This window comes from Miscanthus floridulus, chromosome 8 (assembly GCF_019320115.1).
Source record: "Miscanthus floridulus cultivar M001 chromosome 8, ASM1932011v1, whole genome shotgun sequence".
Taxonomy (NCBI): Eukaryota; Viridiplantae; Streptophyta; class Magnoliopsida; order Poales; family Poaceae; genus Miscanthus; species Miscanthus floridulus.
In genome coordinates, this window is record NC_089587.1 from 64,918,530 (window position 1) to 64,930,565 (window position 12,036).

At 39.9% G+C, this 12,036-nt stretch overlaps 1 long non-coding RNA gene and 1 pseudogene across 1 annotated transcript; both read left to right on the forward strand.

The window, feature by feature from the left end:
* The first annotated feature begins 522 nt into the window (after window positions 1–522).
* On the forward strand, window positions 523–6,661 carry LOC136469234 (uncharacterized; annotated as a pseudogene).
* Window positions 6,662–11,339: 4,678 nt separating this feature from the next.
* On the forward strand, window positions 11,340–12,034 carry LOC136472349 (uncharacterized). The gene is made up of 3 exons (XR_010762325.1): window positions 11,340–11,556; window positions 11,622–11,738; window positions 11,827–12,034. It is a non-coding gene; the product is annotated as an uncharacterized lncRNA (long non-coding RNA).
* Window positions 12,035–12,036: the final 2 nt, after the last annotated feature.

The following is a 12,036-nucleotide window of genomic DNA, read 5'->3' on the forward strand; positions in this document are numbered from 1 at the left end:
CAGTGGGAGCAAGCAGCCTTACTGTAGGTTTCTTCCAGAGGATTCCTTTCTCGATCTTTTTGAGCTCGGTGAAGACTCGGAGATCCAAGGTTTGGACTGTAATCCTGAATTATGCATATCATGCAAACTGACCCAAAATCTGACTGGTCTGGCGGCTCCCTGTATGGTTTTTATGTTACCTGCCTTCTTAGTTTATCTCCTCGCCTTGAATGTTCAATCTTCACACCTCGTTCCTTTACAGTGATCATTCCTTTACAGTAATTACATGTAATGTTCTAATCACTATATGCATTCTTCTTTTCAAACACCTGTTTGTATCCTTGTTATGCATCTCAGTTCCACAGTCTCATTCCTCGGTGGTCAAGGCAGCAATTAGCAATTACCGGAAGGTATATATATATATATATATATATATATATATATATATATATATATATATATATATATATATATATATATGTGCCTCTTGTATGTCGTCTTTCTCTTGTGAAGCATTAGCTGCAACCAGATTGATATGGTACCATGGCTGTCTTGTATTCACCATCACAGGCAACCAGATTGAACGGGTACGACGCGGCGGCGCACCTGACGGAGGAGACATTCTGCAACATCGGCATCATCTCCGTCTTCGGCTGGGCGTACATTCTGGCCGTCATCTTCAGCATCCAGGTACTTGCTTGCTGAGGAAACTAACACACGTGCAATGCATTGCAGTCAGCTGTCGATTCCTCTCACAAATGTCATCCCATGTCAGATTAATTGATTAAGAAAAATATTTATTCTATAATATTTGAAACTGCATAGAGAAGGTGGCAATGCGGATGTGGTAGCTAGATAGAGATAGCAATGCAACGTCCTGATATTTGCATCTTTCAGATTCCTACGGATCTACATGAATTCTACTGTGGTTAATTAAAAACAAAAAAAAGGCCATGTCAAACCAGAAAGCAGATCACAGTACTTTAGATGACATAACAAACAACAACACAGGTACGAGCGCTTCATGGGCTGTGGCGGAGTTACTTTCATATTTTTATAACCTTCTTAGTTTCAGTTCAACCACCTGTGGATGAGGCTGAGCGGAAGAGGGAAGAGAGGAATAGAAAACAACGAGAATACCGAGCAAGGATAAAGGCTAATGAAACTGACGAGCAGAGAGAAGAGAGGAAAACAACGAGTATTGGGTGGAAAACAACGAGTATTGAAGAGGACAGAGTCATCGACGCATACTATAGGGCCTGATCATGGTATTGCTTATTTTTTTAATAATGCTTCCTTTGTTTTTTTTCAATGTTGATCTTACTCCTTGAATGATGATAGGTCAACGAGCACCATATGGAGTGTGTTCAGGTATTCTCCAAGCATCAGATGCTGAGGACAAGGAAAATGTGTGCCCGGAAAACAACACGGATTGGCTACATAAAAATTATAATTATGTCCGTACAAGACAACCGACCTCTCATACTTCTTGTGTGCCCAACAGCCTGACAAGCCACAATCTGTTTAATGCAACGTCAACTCTAGGTGCCATCTTTGTATTTTTTCATTTTTGCAATCCATGTTGCAACTTTGACAATGACAATGTTTTCCACCCAATGGTGATCAGTTACCAGCTCAAATAGGCAAAGGGCCCTCGCAAAACGAGAGAGGTACAATAATATGAATGAACACGACAAGGAAAACATGTTGCAGAGAAAAAGGGACTACAAGAAAAAGATGAGGACACAGTCAGCCGGTGACTTGGCAAAGGAAACATTGCATACAGTACAAGATGATATAGAATATGATGGTGCCTTGTTCGAGCCTATAACCAATCAATCTGATGAAGGTGTGTTCATTTTCTTTTTTTCCAACAAAAAAACCCTTAATTTTATTTTATTTTGATAACACACTCAGTCAATGTGTTCTATACCTAATTGTTGGACCAAACATCATGCAGAGGACCATCTGGAGGCACCTCGTGCTTTGGATATTGATGATCTTCTTGATGACGAAGAGACCAGGCAGTACATTGGTGAAAGTAAATTTATTTTGTGTGGCGCTTTCGAGTAAATTAATTTTGGTGAAGGTAAAATTTATTAATGTTGTGTAATAACGGCCAATGCTTGCTTTCATAGCAGATGGTGCCTTCGAGTCCTATCGTGTCAGTGTTAATGGTGTTGATCTGAATAACAATGAAGATCCTTACGATTATGTCTACCAAAATTTGCTTGATAGGCACCATGTTCTAAGAAAGGTGCCTAACTGCTTGTACTGTGGAGCAAGGAGATTTCAATATGAATCACCTGGATTCTGTTGTACAAAAGGAAAGATAAAAGTACATGTTCCACAAGTGCCTGATGAGTTAAAAAGGTTATTCACAAGTTAGGTAGATAATGATGCACAATATTTCAGGCAAAATATCCGGTACTTCAACTCTCATTTCTCTTTCACGAGCCTTGGAGTAACCTTGGATCGACGAGTTGCCACCGCAACAGGGACTGGTATATATACATTTCGTGTGCATGGGGCCTTGTACCATCGCCTAGACCATTTGGTCCCAGGTTCTAAAGGGGCTCGCCACTTGCAACTCTACTTTTATGATACTGAGGATGACAGTTTGGCGCACAGAAAGAAGAGATCGCCTAACCTAGATATCAATCTTATCAGAACTATGCTGCTAATAATGGAAGGCAACCCATATGTACAGACCTTTAACAGAGTTGGAGTTATTCCAAATCTTGATGACTATGTAATTGAACTCAATACTAATGTCACACCAGACCAACGAAGGTACGCATGTTCAGGAATATGTTTATGTATTACAAGATATTATTATTCTACTACAAATAAATTTGGTTTATTTGTACTACTAAATATATGTTCCTTTGTTGAAAACAAGGTACAATGCACCCACGGCGTCACAGGTCGCAGCTATCTGGTCAGATGGCAACGATCCCCAAAGATGTTTTGATAGGAGTGTGCTTGTGTATGCCAGAGGGGATCGCCCACGCTATATAAAGCATATCATGGATGTTATGATCCATTGGCATATCCGTTATTTAAACCTAAGGGGGAAACTGGCTGGAATAAATTTATGCCGTACAATGATACAGTGACTGATAAGGAAGGACACACCTCGGTTCATCCAACAGAAGCAGCAGATCCAACAGGTACTGAACATGATTTAATTTCCAATGCCTTAATAAAACGCATGAGTACATACTAATATATTTTTTTTGTTAGAGATAGAGCAAGGTGAGGATGACACGGACGTACAACAAGGTGAAAACATGAGTACCATGGTGGAGGAACGACAATCTGGGAGATTTGTGATAGCAAGAGAGTACTATTGTTATTTGATGCAAGTTAGAGAGGGGCTTTTTAACATATTGCTATTTGGAGGACGACTTTTCCAACAATGGGTCGTTGACATGTACGTAAAGATCGAGTCTATGAGGCTTGATTGGTATTCTAACCCTGATAACCAGAAACTCATACGCGCGGAACTATATCAGGTGAGTTATGCAATGTTTTATTATTTACAATATAATATGACACAACAAACAACAATTCAAAACTAAAAAAATCATACATGCTCTATTTTTTTATGTAGGGTTTGGTTGATGTAATTTCTGCCGGGGAGACAAGGGCTTCAGAGGTTGGCAAGAGAGTAGTGCTACCCCGCAGTTTCCCAGGTGGCGATCGTGACATGATGCAAAGATTTCTTAATGCAATGGCTATAGTCCAGCGTTTTGGAAAACCAGATTACTTCATCACCATGACTTGCAATCCGTACTGGGAGGAGATTACTCAAAATCTTGAGCCTGGCCAACAACCACAAGATAGGCCAGAGCTAGTTTCAAGAGTATACAGGGCCAAGCTGCAATCCTTGATGGATTTATTGATCAAGAAAAGTATTTTGGAGAGGTGGCAGCATATGTCCATGTCACGGAATTCCAAAAGAGGGGGCTTCCACATGAACACATCCTACTAATTATGAAGAAAGGCAGTAACTTAACAACCCCATATGCTTATGACAAAGTCATTTCTGCAGAGCTACCAGACAAGGATAAATACCCCGTGTTGCATAGCCTGGTCATCAAGCATATGCTGCATGGCCCATGTGGGGTCTTGAATAGAAAGTGTGCTTGTATGGTTAATAGAGAATGCCGCTTTCGTTATCCTAGACAGTTTTGTGCAGCAACACAGCAAGGCAAAGATTCATATCCTTTGTATAGGAGGAGGGATGATGGACGTCGTGTGAAAGTAAGAGGTGCCGAGTTGGACAATAGGTGGGTGGTTCCATACAATCCTGGGCTGCTTATGACATATAATTGCCACATAAATGTTGAAGCTTGCTCAAGCATCAAAGCTTGTAAGTACTTGTTTAAGTATGTACACAAAGGCCATGACCGTGCATCATACTCTGTTGATCCTGCTGGAGTAATCAATGAGATCCATCAGTACAGGGATGCTAGATACATATCACCCCCGGAAGCTGTACATAGGATTTTCGGCTTCCACCTTTTTGGAGTTTGTCCATCTGTTTTGCAGCTCCAGTGTCATCTACCTAATATGCAGTCTATTATTATTGAGGAGACAACCAATCTCAAGGATGTTGTAAAAAAACCATCTGCAACTATGATGACACTCACGGAATACTTCACGTTGAACCGTGAAGATAGTTATGCAAGGAAATTCTTGTATAGAGAAATCCCAGAACACTACCGATGGATTAGTGGTAAGAAGGCGTGGCAAAGAAGAAAGCAGAGGGGACAGGTGGGGCGTATTGTGTATGCACACCCGGCTGAAGGAGAAAGATATTTCTTGAGAGTACTTCTAAATCATGTACGAGGTGCAACCTCATTTGAGAATTTACGGACAGTTGCTGGAATCATGTACCCTACTTTCAGAGAAACATGCGAGAAGAGAGGACTCATAGAAAGGGATCAGACTATTGATGACTGCTTGAGTGAGGCAACAACTTTTCAGATGCCAGCAGCTCTACGACGGTTATTTGCGACTATTCTTGTGTTTTGTGAGGCCACCAACATCCGTGGATTGTGGGACAAGCACAAGGAATCTTTCTCCGAAGATTATAGCCGAAACAATCCAAACACAACAGCAGTAGAACAAATGGTTCTCAGAGACATTCGGGATTTAATTCAGTCAATGGGAAAGAATATAAGGAATTATGATCTACCTGAGCTAAATGATATGGGTAATATTTTCAGCATTAATATTATCCTAAAAATATTTTATTGTCTGGTAAAATACATAATTGTAATACTTTAATATCTGGATGTCAATATAGTAACTATTTCATATATTATTTACTTATTCCATATATTTATTTACTTATTCCATTATCATTTTCTTGTGTCAAGCAGATGAATTTAACAATGACATTATGAAAGAGGTTAGGGAGGAACTGGCTGTGCCTGTCGACCAAGAACATTTAGATATGTATGCTTCTCTTAACAAGGAACAACGAGAAGGATTTGATGAAATATTAAATTGTGTACTGAATAAGAAGAGCCAAGTGTTTTTCGTGGATGGTCCAGGAGGAACAGGAAAGACATTCCTATATAAGGCACTTCTTGGTAGAGTGCGCTCAGAGGGATTAATTGCCATTGCAACTGCAACTTCAGGTATTGCGGCGTCCATATTGCCTGGAGGACGCACAGCACACTCAAGGTTCAAAATCCCAATTAAGCTTGCTAACAATACCACGTGCACCTTCACAAAGCAAAGTGGCACTGTAGAGTTACTGCGTATGGCATCCTTGATTATCTGGGATGAAGTAGCAATGACAAAGCGGCTAGCAGCGGAGTGTCTTGATAGGTCCCTCCAGGATGTTATGAATTCTTGTTTGCCATTTGGGGGAAAGGTTATGGTATTTGGTGGAGATTTTAGACAGGTGCTACCTGTGGTACCACGTGGGACAAGAGCACAGGTAACAGATGCTACATTGCAGCGATCTTATTTGTGGGAAAGAATAAGGAAGATACGATTGTCACGAAACATGAGGGCTCAGTCTGACCCATGGTTTGCAGATTACCTCCTTAGAATTGGGAATGGAACTGAAGAGACAATTGGAGATGATTATGTCCGTCTTCCAGTTGATATTTTGATTGAGTATACTAACAACGAAGAATCGGTAAACAAGCTCATTCAAGAAGTCTTCCCATCACTTGAGAAAAATGCAAGATCATCAGCTTATATGAGCAAACGTGCCATCCTGTCTACCACTAATGAACATGTGGATCAGCTAAATGCAAGTATGATTGACAAATTTCCAGGTGAGGAAAAGGTTTATCATAGCTTCGACTCTGTTGATGATGACTCAAGGAATAACTATCCTATTGACTTCTTGAACTCCATCACTCCAAATGGTCTCCCCCCACATGAGCTCAAAATAAAAACCAACTGCCCTGTGATCCTTCTCCGCAATCTTGATCCTAACAATGGCTCGTGCAATGGAACGAGACTAATGGTTAGAGCATTCCAAGACAATGCAATTGATGCAGAAATAGTTGGTGGGCAACATGAAGGGAAAAGGGTGTTCATACCTAGAATCCCTATGTCTCCATCGGATGATATTTCACTTCCTTTCAAGTTGAAAAGGAAGCAATTCCCAATTCGTTTGAGCTTTGCGATGACAATAAATAAAGCTTAGGGGCAAACCATCCCACATGTTGGGATCTATCTTCCAGAGCCAGTGTTCTCACATGGGCAGCTCTATGTTGCCTTGTCGAGGGGTGTGTCCAGGCAAACAACAAGAATATTGGCCAAACCAAACAAGGAATTAGATCCAACAGGAAAGTGCACCAAGAATATAGTGTATAAAGATGTCCTGCAATGGTGACAAGGTGGTAAGTAATGTTCTATATGCTTTTATGTTCTCTTCATCTCATGATATTTGACTTGAGAGACAGTGACGAGTAGCATATATGGCTATATGACAGAGATACTCGAAGGTCTTCAAGTGGGTTATGGTGCTATTCAAAAGTGATATACATTAATACCGGCTCTTGTTTAGCTAGAACTGAGAGGTGAATTTTTCATTGTTTAATTATGTTTTTTTCACATTATTTGATACTCCTTTCTCATGGAGTGATTTTTTTATTCCTCACACTTTCGTGGGTATTGAAAATTGATTCCTCATCAGCAAGAGTAGTATGGATTTTTAGTCCATTTCAGTTGACTCATACATATTATTGCTTCACTGTAGATCAACTTTATTAGTGTTTTTTGCTGCTCTGGTTAGGCGTGAAGATTCCGGAATTGTTGCAGTGACCATACCATCTGAACAATTTTATGCCATGGCAGGATATATGATTTTCATCTGTTCATAATATAAAATTCTCGTAAATATTATTAGCTCAAATTTTTGTAAATATTATTAGTATTGTCGACGCCCTTCGTGGAGGCGAGGAGGAAGCCATGGTGCCTGCTGTCAGCGTCCCGATCGCCCTGATCGCCCACGCTCACACCCTTCGTGGAGGCGAGGAGGAAGCCGTGGTGCAAAAGTGTTTTCCGGATTGTATACATGCTCAAATACAATTATGTAAAAGTTGAACTATGAAAAAAAAACATTGGTTGTTTTCAAGATTGGAAGATGTTTTTTTTGCCAATTCCAAGGGGTAGGTGAGCTTCTTTTTTATTGCTTCAACGATATGGTTGTCCAATTCATGGCAACGAGCAGGCGGCGACGATCAAGAAATATGCCTTACAACTGCAACTATGGAAAGCAATTAAGTAAAATTTTAGGATGCATTTTCTTTTTGCGGTGGTGGTTTCAACATTTTAATAACTTCATCCGTTCGGTTGCAGGATTAAGTCCCCATCCTGATTTGGAGCATTGGAGTGGATGAAGTCTTTTGTGTCATTATACACTACTGAAAAACGATTTTTAGATTGGTCCGTATTTTTTATGGCTACACTTCTTGATTTATGGTGGAGGCGGGCGCCTGCTGGATGCTGCCCGGCCTGCAGCACCAGGATAGCCGCTGCCATTGCTTGCTCTTTGCGAGTTTTACTGATGGGTATGATTTATTAATGACAGGTGTCCGGAGCTATTACAACGAGGGCAACCGTACAGCTGAAACGTTGACCATGGATTCGTTGACCAAACATTTTTTTCCCAGTGATATATTTATGTACTGGTTTGCATCCATCAGCATAAACTGAACTACTAAGACGGAGAGACTGCTTCGGCAAAGCCCTCTGGGAGCATAGATCAAGTCAAGGCTTTTATATTAATCTCGAGATGCATTCTTATGCTGATCCGGTGGCATGACTGACGAAGAACAGATTTAGACTTCTGGGCTCTACGGAAAAAAAATTGTAAGATATGTATTACCTTCAGGTAGATATAGTAGTAGCTAAAAGAACAAAAAAATTGTAAGGAAAAAACACGCACTTCTTGGTTTAAGAAAAGCTTTACCTGCTACTCAGATCAAGTCGTACCTACAGGTCGGCATATGCCGTATATATATACTAGAGACATGCATGCACGTTGCATGCAAACTTTAAGGCGGTTGCCGGTGGTTGCGGAGGCCACGGAACCGAATCTATCGGATATTTACGGTGGGTCTACGGAGGCGACGGAACCGAGACTCCCGCGTGCCGTATATATTATATACTGTAGAAGATACGCCACGTCTGGGCTCTCACGTGATCCGCTGATCCTTCGTACGGTCATCCCTGTTCGGCAGACGCCGAGCACGCAGGCGCCAGGTACGTAGTGCCCTAGCTACCTACTTCTCTGCACACGCTGCCTTAATAAATCGATCTTAATGGCCCTCAGCCTCAGTCATCGTCCGCGACCGCGCTGACTCCGTGCCATGACTCCGTTCGTGACGCTCGCGGACCCTCTCAATGCATGAACCCTAAACCCTCGCAGGAAGTTGCCGGCGAACGGCCGGGAGCGGAAGACGTTGCCTTCAAGCGTCCAGTAGCGGAAGACGGCGGCGGCGAGCGGCGGCATCGACGGAGACGGCGCGGCTGGGAGCGGACGCCGTGGGCGACGAGCGGGCGACCTCCACGGAGGCAGCGCATAGTCTTCGTTGGACCCTTCTCTGTCGAGACTTTTGGAGTCGGTGCAAGAAAATGGATCATGAACGTGCCTTAGTTGACCCACCTATGGAGGTGCAAGAGGTGCAAGAGATACTACCAGAAGAAGAAGGTATCCTCCACTCAGCTGAATTCCATGGCTGAGCAGCATGATCCGTAGGTTCAATGCTATATATGTTTATTAGTTTCAGTCAATTTAAGCTAAGTTTGATTACTACTTTTAGTCAACTATTAAGCTATGTTTGATTATCAACCATCATCGCAGATACATAAATTTGGTCTCCAAAATTATTTATTATTTATGCTTTGTTTATCTGGATACAGAAGAAAATAAAACAGATATAGAGATTGAGGCAACAATGGAACCCCAAAAAATGGATACAAGGGGTGAAGAAAAATTGCAGATCTCAGACGATGCCAAAATAATAGTTCAACTAGAACGAGATGAGGACAAGAAGCGAAAGCGTGCTCATGAGGATGTCGTACGTAACAATCTCTCAATCAGCTCACATATCCTCACACATGAATATCTATATAACAGGGTCACTGATATTATAATAATATTGCATATGTAGATCAGTATTATAGATGAAGACGAAGTGCAGATCCAAGACAATGTCATAAAAAGAGTTGATGTACAAAAAGACGAAGACATTAAGCGTGCTGACGAGGAGGTTATGGCAATCCCTCAATATAATAAACCTAAGAAGGCAAACAATGCAAATGTCCTCCTAGAAGGTGAGACGTTCTCAATTATATCTTATTTCTTTATATTTGGGAATTAATTAATTAATTATAATATAAATATTTTCTCTGCAGATTATGAGTGTACACAAGAAGATGTTCAGGTAATAGAATACATGAAACGGAAACGTATGGATGATTTACTCGTCCAAATTGATGATGCTTGGGTAAATAGAGATGATATGAATTGCCTTTTCCATGATCATGAACATGTCAATGGCGGTGTAAGCATGTTAGCACTGCTTTTAAATTAACTAGCTGATGTCCATGTGGAAAATATGGTAATTTTTTATTTGACAAATTAATAAATTACAGGTCATAAGTGCGTATATCCATTTGATGCGGCATGAAGAAAACCTACTTCATAGAGAAGGTGGATATGTTTATATGGAGACTACATTTATCACTCAATTGCTCGGTCACGACGGAAAGGCTGATGCAACGACATTGAGCTATAGTAGAGATGACATGATTCAAACATGGGTCCAAAACTATTTAGACGCTGATATGGTAAGTTTGACCACAAGATCTGATATATGCTATTTTCTGTTGATTGAAACATATAGAAAAAAATTTAAAATAATCTCTATTACTGTAGGTGTTTCTTCCAATTAATATTGAGAAGTATCACTGGTACCTAGCGGTTGTCAATGCTTCGGAAGGACAGATACATGTTTTGGATTCTTTTGGAGAAAATATGTTACAATGGCAAGATCTCGACTACACGGTATGACTTAATGGTTGATTGTATACAAATACATAATATTTTTTAAACATTTGTTAAAATCCATTTCTATAACTTGGTGTTCCGATCATAGCAGTTAACAGGAATGGAAAGATTAATAAAGCATGCAACAAAGCATAGTTAGTTGAACCAAAACAAATGGGAAAAGGGTATCGGAGTGGCATCTTGGCCAAAAATACATAAGATCATCGAAAAAATGCAAACAGATGGGTAAAGGATCATCTAACTTGTTGTGTATATGACATTGTCGTACCAGCAACGGTATCTTTATCACTTATATTTAATTTTTTCAATATTGCACAGTGTAAGTTGTGGTTTATGGATGATTAATTTCATGGAGTATTGGACTGGAGCTTCTTTATCTGACCATGTGACCCAGGTAATTTCACAGAAATATTTCTAAAAATAGTCATTTTTGGACTTATTAATACATCAGGACTTACTCATATTTTCAGGATGAGATAAATAACTTTAGGTTCAAGCTACCTGCGATCTTGTATAACTCTCCTTTAAACATAGCGAGAGGAAAAAAGGATGATGTGCAAGATAGTGAGACCAGCCATAATCTGGATGATGCTGTCATAATGTTCAATGATATGGACGATGTGTCTTTTTTACTGTCGGGTACAATAACATGGACAAACAAGACAGACCTATTGTCTGCAATTTGCGTAAACATCCATTTGATGGCCAATGGTGAACCTTTGGAGTAAGTCATTCTAAAGAAACTTGTTTTGTTCTAATTTGGATATTTCCATTGCCCGTGAAAGAATTGCTAGAATAAGTAATTTGTTGCTTGTCCTTGTTTTTTTAGCAAAGAATGGATCCAAAACACACGACCATATCCAATTTCTTTAAATGCGAGAAAAATTAGAGATATTTTAGATGAGAACAAAGAGATGGATCATGATTGCTTCAATATAGCAATTCGGATGGCTGCGCAGAACAAATTCTTGTTGATGAAGAATCAAAAACAAAAATACCACTTTATGGATCTCCAGTTTGCTGTAAGTTAATCTAATTCTTAATTCTATATTTAATCAAATACTTATAAATTTTGCAAAATCAACAGTCCATAACCCAGTTTGGACGAGATCCACGATGTTGTGGCAAACTAGACCACAAGAAACTGGCAAAAGTGCTCCAGTGCTGGCCTGACATGGAATACAAAATTAAAGATTGCAGCAATGTAAGATATATTCAGTGTACTCCTTTATATTTTATTTATATGTATTATAATTTTTTTAAACACTTATATTCTATGTCTATGTTTTTAGATTCTACTGCCATATTATCGAGATGGACTATATACTTTATTCATAATGGACATGCAAAAGAAAATTGTGCACATTATGGATCCACTCCCAGATGATGCATGTTACAAGGGTTATGATCAAATCATGCCATATATAGCTACATTTCACACTATTGCTAAAAGGTTCAGTCTCGCTATGAAACTGATAAATTCTAAGTGGGACGTCAATATT